This window comes from Suncus etruscus, chromosome 11, assembly GCF_024139225.1.
Source record: "Suncus etruscus isolate mSunEtr1 chromosome 11, mSunEtr1.pri.cur, whole genome shotgun sequence".
Classification (NCBI taxonomy): Eukaryota; Metazoa; Chordata; class Mammalia; order Eulipotyphla; family Soricidae; genus Suncus; species Suncus etruscus.
In genome coordinates this window covers 57,979,769-57,988,041 of record NC_064858.1, presented here as the reverse complement: position 1 = coordinate 57,988,041, position 8,273 = coordinate 57,979,769, and positions in this window count along the sequence as shown.

The window sequence follows — 8,273 nt, the reverse complement described above, 5'->3', positions numbered from 1 at the left end:
TTATAATAAAACAATACATCCATCTGAAAACAAAAGTAATTTAGTCTTAACTCTTTCTTACTAGGCGCTGGAAAGATTCTGCAGTGAGTTAGAATGCAGCTCAACATTAGGGTGCTCTGGATTCTTCTATTTCTAGCACCAAGTGCTACCCTCAAATATTGCTTGTTGGCAGTATCTTCTTAGCTCCACTGATTGTATTCCCAAAGAAAAAAAATTTAATATATTTTGAAATACTTATCAGGGGCCGGAGCAATAGCACAGCAGTAGGGCGTTTGCCTTTCACATAGCCGATCCAGGATGAATCTTGGTTCGATCCCCAGTATCCCATATGGCTGTCCAAGCCAGGAGCGATTTCTGAGTGCATAGCCAGGAGTAAAACCTGAGCATCACAGGGTGTGACCCAAAAATTATCAATGAGATTGATATGAATTTAATACTATCAAAGAAAATATTAATGACTGGTAAAGATGAAAATGTATTCATTACTTAATTTTATTAATACAATAAAAATTAAAATTATAATGAGGTTACTGCCACATCCTATTGAAATTATTAAAATCCCCATACTGATAGTAATAAATTTTTAGAAAGGTAAGAAATGCTCATTCACACTAATCAGGATGTAAAACAGTACAAAATGACTTTGACAATGTTTGGCAGATGTCTTACAAAGTTAAAAAGAATTTGTACCATAGAACAACCATGTTCCTAAGTTTCTCATTGAGTTAAAAGTTGATGTTCAGGGGCGAGAGACATAGTACAGTGGGTAGGGCATTTGTCTTGACACAGCTGACCTGGGTTTCATCCCCAGCATCCCATAAGGTCCCCCAAACCTACCAGGAGTGATTACTGAGCATAGAGCCAGGAGTAATCCATGAGCATGCCAGATATGATAAAAAAAATTGATGTTGACCCACATATTTGGGACATTTGACAATATGGGGGATGCCTGGGCTCGAACACATAAAGCAGGTGCTGTTCTTTATAACACCCATTTCTAGGTCTGAATCTGAATCTTAAAGAAAGTGCTAAAAAATATCAGTAGGGTGGATAAAGGAGGAGAGGAAAGAGTTAGCAGCAGAAATAGCCTGTGCAAAGAACTCATCAGGTTTGATGAAATAATAGTTTGAAATAATAATTCTGGGGGATAGAGAATATAGAGATTAAAGTGCTGGCTTGCATGCTGCCATCTCAGGTACAATCCCTTGGCATCACAGAATCCCCCAAGTCCCTCTATAAGTGATCCCTGAGTACAGCCAGTGTGGACAAACAAACATAACATAAAAAGTAATCCTGCCTGGAGCTGGAGAGATAGCATGGAGGTAAGGTGTTTGCCTCACATGCAGAGGACGGTGGTTTGAATCCCGTGTCCCATATGGTCCCCTGAGCTGCCAGGAGCAATTTCTGAACATAGAGCCAGGAGTAACCCCTGAGTGATGCCAGGTGTGACCCCCCAAAAAAACAACAAGAAACAAAAACAAAAAAACAAACAAAACGTAATCCTGCCTATTCAGGATCTCCACTAAGTCCACTAAGTTCAAGTAAAGACACAAACTGCAATTTCTGATTTTTCTGGGGCATCAAATCCAAAATTTTCCAGTTAAATGATATAACAAGAGTAGAAATGTTTATAGTCATACATATAGTCATACAATTCATACAAATAGAAATGTATAGCAAATTTCTCGTATAGAGTGGCTTGATAAAACCTACCCATTTCTTGAAGCAATGCTTTTCTTCACTCTTTTCTCTTTAGATATTTGAAACTTAAGTTATAAAAAGGGGGAGGTTTCATGAGCATTTACTGAAGTTACTTTAAGACAATTCTGTTGTATAAAACTTGACAGAATGTATGTCAGTCACATCTCAGTAAAGCAATGGCAAGAGTCAGGCCTGTGTCTGGGCAGAAACAGGAAGGCTCCTGTCCTAATCTCTCCACCAAGCTCAAAAGGGGCCTCCTTTCCAGCTTTTCCTCAGCCTCCTTCTGGTTTCCAATGCCATTACTGAAACCCTCTTCCTTCCCATCAGTCTTGCTTTTCCCAAATTTATATCATAGACTTTCTGACAGATTAGACCTAGCATTTTATTCTCTAAGAAAATATACAGCTCAAAGACCAGCTGAACAAATCAATAAACTAATATGCAATATTTTATCATACTTAGACAACCTAAGTATGATAGTTTAGAAAAATAACCTCTAAGAAGATATATTTCATACAAACAATTCAATAGTGCAGTTTCTTAAACACCCTGATACTCTAGCACTCCAATTCACTAAGTGCAAAGATCAATGGGGAAACTAAAGACATCTACTGTGAAAAATATGGAAGGAAATCCTGGCAAAAAGCCCACTCACAAGCCTGATCCTTCTAGATGTGGGTCTGAAATCAACACTTAATGGTTTAGCAATGGAAATCAAGGAGTCATTAGCCTGTGAAATTAAGAAATCTTAGATAAACAATTCAACCAACTCAAAGAGGAACTCTTTCAGAAGATGAGAGAATCCATACAAATGTAACTAGAGGAATGAAAAAACATGCTAGCAAGAAGATGGGAGAATCCATACAAATGGAACTAAAGGAACAAAAAACATGCTAGCAAGTCATAATAATATAATTACACAGGTGAAGAATCTCATAGACTAACTTGACAAATTACAAGCCAGCAGTGAAAAAGACGTCAAAAAATAAAGGAGAGACAAACCCTGGAAGAAAAAGAAAATGTAAGGTACTTACTGAACAAAAACAAGATAAATAATCTCTAAATTATAGGAATTCCAGAAGAGGAAGAAAATGGGAAAGGGGAAGAACAAGTAGTGAGTGCGATAATAGCAGAGAACTTCCCCACCCTTGGGAAAGAGGTTTCTCTACAATTCCAAGAGGCAAAAAAAAAGTGTGCCAAACAAAATAGATCCTAACAGAACAACACCAAGACATTTAGTAAGCCAAATGGCAAAAAGAGAGAAAGAGAGAGAGAGAGAGAGAGAGAGAATGATTGACTCTTTAAAGCAGTAAGGGAGAAAAATACCTCAAGTATAAAGGAAACAACATAAGAACCATTTGAAACAATATAGGCAAGAAAGAAGTGGAATGACATATTCAAACTACTGAATAAAAGAAACTTTCAATCTAGAGTCCACTACCCAGGGAAACTCTTATTAACATGGGAGAGAGGGAGGGTTAAAAACTTTCTCAGACAAAAAAGAACTCAATATTTGCACTAATCAAACCGACCCTAAATGAACTACTCAAAAGTAATTATACAAACCAAATCTTTAATTATAATAACCCTACACAATATAATGGCACAATAGCCTTTTCTGTCAATAGTTTCCTTTAATGTCAATGAATTCATACATCAAGAATGAATACAGCTGTTTGGATGGAACAAGTGTCCAATCAATTGCTCTTTATAAATGTCTATAATAATGTTCTAATGCTTTTATCCACAGAAATGGATGTTGAATGAGTTTGGAAGCCATGGACTCTCACTATAGTGGTTGCTATAAGTAGTTTTAATGTCTTAATTTTATTATCTCTATAATAATACCTTGATCTTTTTGCCCACAATGGTACTTAGAGATATAGGTGGGTCACTCAAGTACCACATTGCAATACTATATTAGACTCAGAAAACAGGGTTCATTATGATGATGTCATGACAATAATTCTGGATTATTGTCTGGATTATGCCTGCTAATATAATCTAATATTTATGTATTCAGATAACAATGGAATATGCAATTGCATAACAAAAACTCCTGCTACAGAGCTCATTCTTTGAGTATGTTATCTTAATTTGTTTTCAATTTCCATTATTTTACGATTATACCGTAATACTCATGATTTTAGATTGCTTTTATGAAAGGAACTTGGATGCTCAAGACCTGCTAGATGATATTTCATGGTGTTGACTCTTCTTACAGTGTAAGCACATTGCTTAGTTTTCTGGGCTTGAAAATTATGATTGTTTTTAAGTATGCTCTATACATAATCTAACCCATAAAGCCTTTCTTCAGTAAAGTTTACCCTCACCAATAATGATTGGCCTAGAAAACGGTAAACCTTTACATCCAACTTGCCAGCTTTATATCTTTTAAGCGTTCTGTCCCATTTTCACCTGGGTCAGCATTTCAATAGTAACCTATGGACCAATCTTCAGTGTCTGTCTATATGTGTACCTGAGTATATGTGTTGGCTACCTCAATGTCTGTCTAATGCCCATCTGTAATATACATAATGTCTGTCTATGTTGTATATTGTCCTTCCCTCTGTTATAGATAACCCCTCTTTCCATCCTTCACTTACCAACTTACAAATTCTTTTCTAGCCTTCTGTCTCTCATTTAACCCCTTTTACCCTCCATTTAACCCTTTGTACCCTCAGTTCTTAACTACTCAGGAAGTGGAACATTCTCCCCACCCCAGCAAGCTGCCAACCAGCTCCCAACATGAAAAGATAGATTTTCAGCTTGAGAAAAAGCTGCCACTCATGCTACTGCTTATTTGCCCCTTTCCCCCCACCTCCCTTCACTGTGGACTGTTGTTCTCTACCAGATTGATTTTCTTAGAAGTCCCCAGATCAAGGACATTTCCTGATATTTGACTGCTGGGAGCCATTTTTTAGACTCCACAAGACCAAATCACAGGCTGAAGCTGTGCTCCAAATTTTATCCTCTACCTAGACTATTTCAAAAGACTTAATGGGGACATGTATATCTCCATTAAATATTTCTTTAGATATATATTCTTTATTTTTAATAAAATCTTTATTTAAGCACCAGAATTACAAGCATGATTGTAGTTGGGTTTCAGTCATAAACAAAACTCCCCCTTCACCAATGCAACATTCCTACCACAGATGCCCATGGTCTCCCTCCTCCCCCACCCCTGCCTATATTTGAGACGGGCATTTTACTTCTCTCATTCATTAACTTTGTCATGCTTGTTGTTATTGTAGTTATTTCCCTGAGCATATACCACTTTTTGTGGTGAGCTTTATATTGTGAACTCGTTCTTCCAGTCCTTCCGTCTATTGTCTCTGGAATTATTACAATAATGTCTTTACTTTTTAAGAAAAAAAATAAAACTGTAGATGAGTGAGACTATTCTGTGTCTTTCTCCCTCTGATTTATTTCACTTAGCATAATTGATTTCATGTACATCGATGTATAGAAAATTTTCATGACTTCATCTCATCTGATGGCTGCATAATATTTCATATGTGTATATGTACCATAGTTTCTTAAGCCATTCCTCTGCTGAAGGGCATCTTGGTTGTTTCCAGAGTCTGGCTATTGTAAATAGTGCTGCAATAAATACAGGTGTGAGGAAGAGATTTTTAAATTGTATTTTTGTATTCCTATGGTATATCACTAGAAGTGGTATAGCTGGATCGAATGAAAGCTCAATTTCCAGTTTTTGGAGGAATCTCCATATTGTTTTCCATAAAGGCTGGACTAGATGGCATTCCCACCAGCAGTGAATAAGAGTTCCTTTCTCGGGGCCGGGCGGTGGTGCTAGAGATAAGGTGCCTGCCTTGCCTGCGCTAGCCTAGGACAGACCGCGGTTGGATCCCCCGGCGTCCCATATGGTCCCCCAAGCCAGGAGCGACTTCTGAGCGCATAGCCAGGAGTAACCCCTGAGCGTCACTGGGTGTGACCCAAAAACCAAAAAAAAAAAAAAAAGAGTTCCTTTCTCTCCACATCTCCGCCAGCATTGCTTGTTCTCATTCTTTGTGATGTCCACCAATCTCTGTGGTGTGAGATGGTACCTCATCATTGTTTTGATTTGCATCTCCCTGATGATTAGTGATGTGGAGCAATTTTTCATGTGTCTTTTGGCCATTTGTATTACTTCTTTGACAAGGTCTCTGTTCATTTCTTCTCCCCATTTTTTTGATGGGATTAAATGTTTTTTTCTTGTAAAGTTCAGTCAGTGCCTTGTATATTTTGGAGATTAGCCCATTATCTGATGGGTATTAGGTGAATAATATTTCTCATTCAGTGGCTGGCTCTTGTATATTAGGCACTATTTCCATTGAGGTGCAGAAGCTTCTCAGCTTAATAAATCCCATCTTTTTTTATCTCTGCTTCCACTTGTTTGGAGAGTGCTGTTTCCTCCATGAAGATGCCTTTAGTCTCAATGTTGTGTGGTGTTTTGCCTACGTGTTGTTCTATATACCTTATGGTTTCAGGTCTGATATCAAGGTCTTTAATCCATTTGGATTTTACCTTCATAATGTTGTTAGCTGGGTCTGAGTTCACTATTTTTGCAAGTGGCTAACAGTTGTACCAAAATCACTTGTTGAAGAGGCTTTCCTTGCTCCATTTTGTATTTCTTTTCTTTTCTTTTCTTTTCTTTTTTTTTTTTTTTTTTTTTTTTTTTTTTTGGCTTTTGGGTCACACCCGGTGGTGCTCAGGGGTTACTCCTGGCTACCTGCTCAGAAATAGCTCCTGGCAGGCACGAGGGACCATATGGGACACCGGGATTTGAACCAACCACCTTTGGTCCTGGATTGGCTGCTTGCAAGGCAAACTCCACTGTGCTATCTCTCCAGGCCCCATTTTGTATTTGTATTTCTTGCCCCTTTATCTAAAATTAAATGCTTGTTTACTTCAGTGATCTGAGGATCTGTCTTTATTCCAAAACCATACTGTTTTGATAACTATTACTTAGTAATACAATTTAAAATTAGTGAAAGTAATGCCTCCCACATTTCTTTCCCAAGGATTACTTTAGCTATTCGTGAGTGTTTATTGTTCCAAATAAATTTTAGGAGTGTTTGATCCACTTCTTTGAAGACTGTCATGGGTATCGTTAGAGGGATTGCAGTAAATCTGTACAAAGCTTTGGGGAGTATTGCCATTTTAATGATGTACTCTTGCTAATCCATAAGCAAGGTATGTGTTTCCATTTCCACGTGTCCTCTCTTATTTCTTGAAGCAGGGTTTTGTAGTTTTCTTTGTATAGGCCCTTCATATCTTTAGTTAAGTTGACTCCAAAATATTTGAGCTTAATGTGAACGGGGTTAGTTTTTAATGTCCATTTCTTCTCTATTATTATTGGTATACAAGAAAGCCATTGATTTTTGTGTGTTAATTTTGTACCCTGACAGTTTACTATATGAACCTATTGTTTCTAGAAGCTTTTTGGTAGAGTCTTTAGGGTTTTCTAGATATAGTATCATGTCAGCTGCAAACAGAAAGAGCTAAACGTCTTTCTTTCCTATCTGGATGTCCTTGATATCTTTTTCTTGCCTAATCGCTATAGGCAGTATTTCCAGTACTATGTTGAAAAGGAGTGGTGATCAAGAGCCTTGTCTTGTACCAGATTTTAGAGGAAAGGCTTTTAGTTTTTTCCATTGAGGATAATATTTGCCATTGGTTTGTATTAAATGGCCTTAACTATATTGAGAAAAGTTTCTTTCATCTCCATCTTAATGAGAGTTTTATCAAGAATGGGCATTGGACCTTATCAAATGCATTCTCTGCATCTATTGATATGATCATATGGTTTTTATTTTTCTTGTTGATATTGTGTATTATATTGATTGATTTATGGATATTAAACCATCCTTGTATTCCTGGGATAAAAACTACATGATCGTGGTGAATGGCCTTCTTGATGAGGCATTGGATCCTATTTGCCAGAATTTTATTGTGGATTTTTGCATCTGTGTTCATCAGGGATATTGGTCTGTAATATTCTTTCTTTGCAGCATCTCTGTCTGGATTTGGTATCAAGGTGATGTTGACTTCATAAAAACTGTTTGGAAATGTTCTCATTTTTTTCAATTTTATAAAAGAGCCTCACAAGTATTAGTAGTAGTTCTTGAAAAGTTTCAAAGAATTCATTACTGAATCCGTCCTGGCCTTGGCTTTTGTTTGGGGGCAGACATTTGATTGCCATTTTTATTCCCTCAATAGTAATGAGGGTGTTTATATATGCTACATCCTACTTATTCAACTCTGGAAGGTTATAAGAGTCCAAAAACTTACCCATTTCTTTCAGGTTCTCATGTTTTGTGTCATAGTCTCTGATTAACCTTTGAATCTCTGCAATATCTGTAGTGATATGCCCCTTTTCATTTCTAATCCATATTGTCGTTTCTCTCCTCCCTTTCTTTGTGAGTTTTGCCAGTGGTCTATCAATCTTGTTTGTTTTTCAAAGAACCAACTTTTGCTTTCGCTGATCTTTATGATTGTTTTTTGGGTTTCCTCTTCTTTGATTTATGCTTTAAGATTTGTTATTTTCTTCTGTCTACCTATTTTTG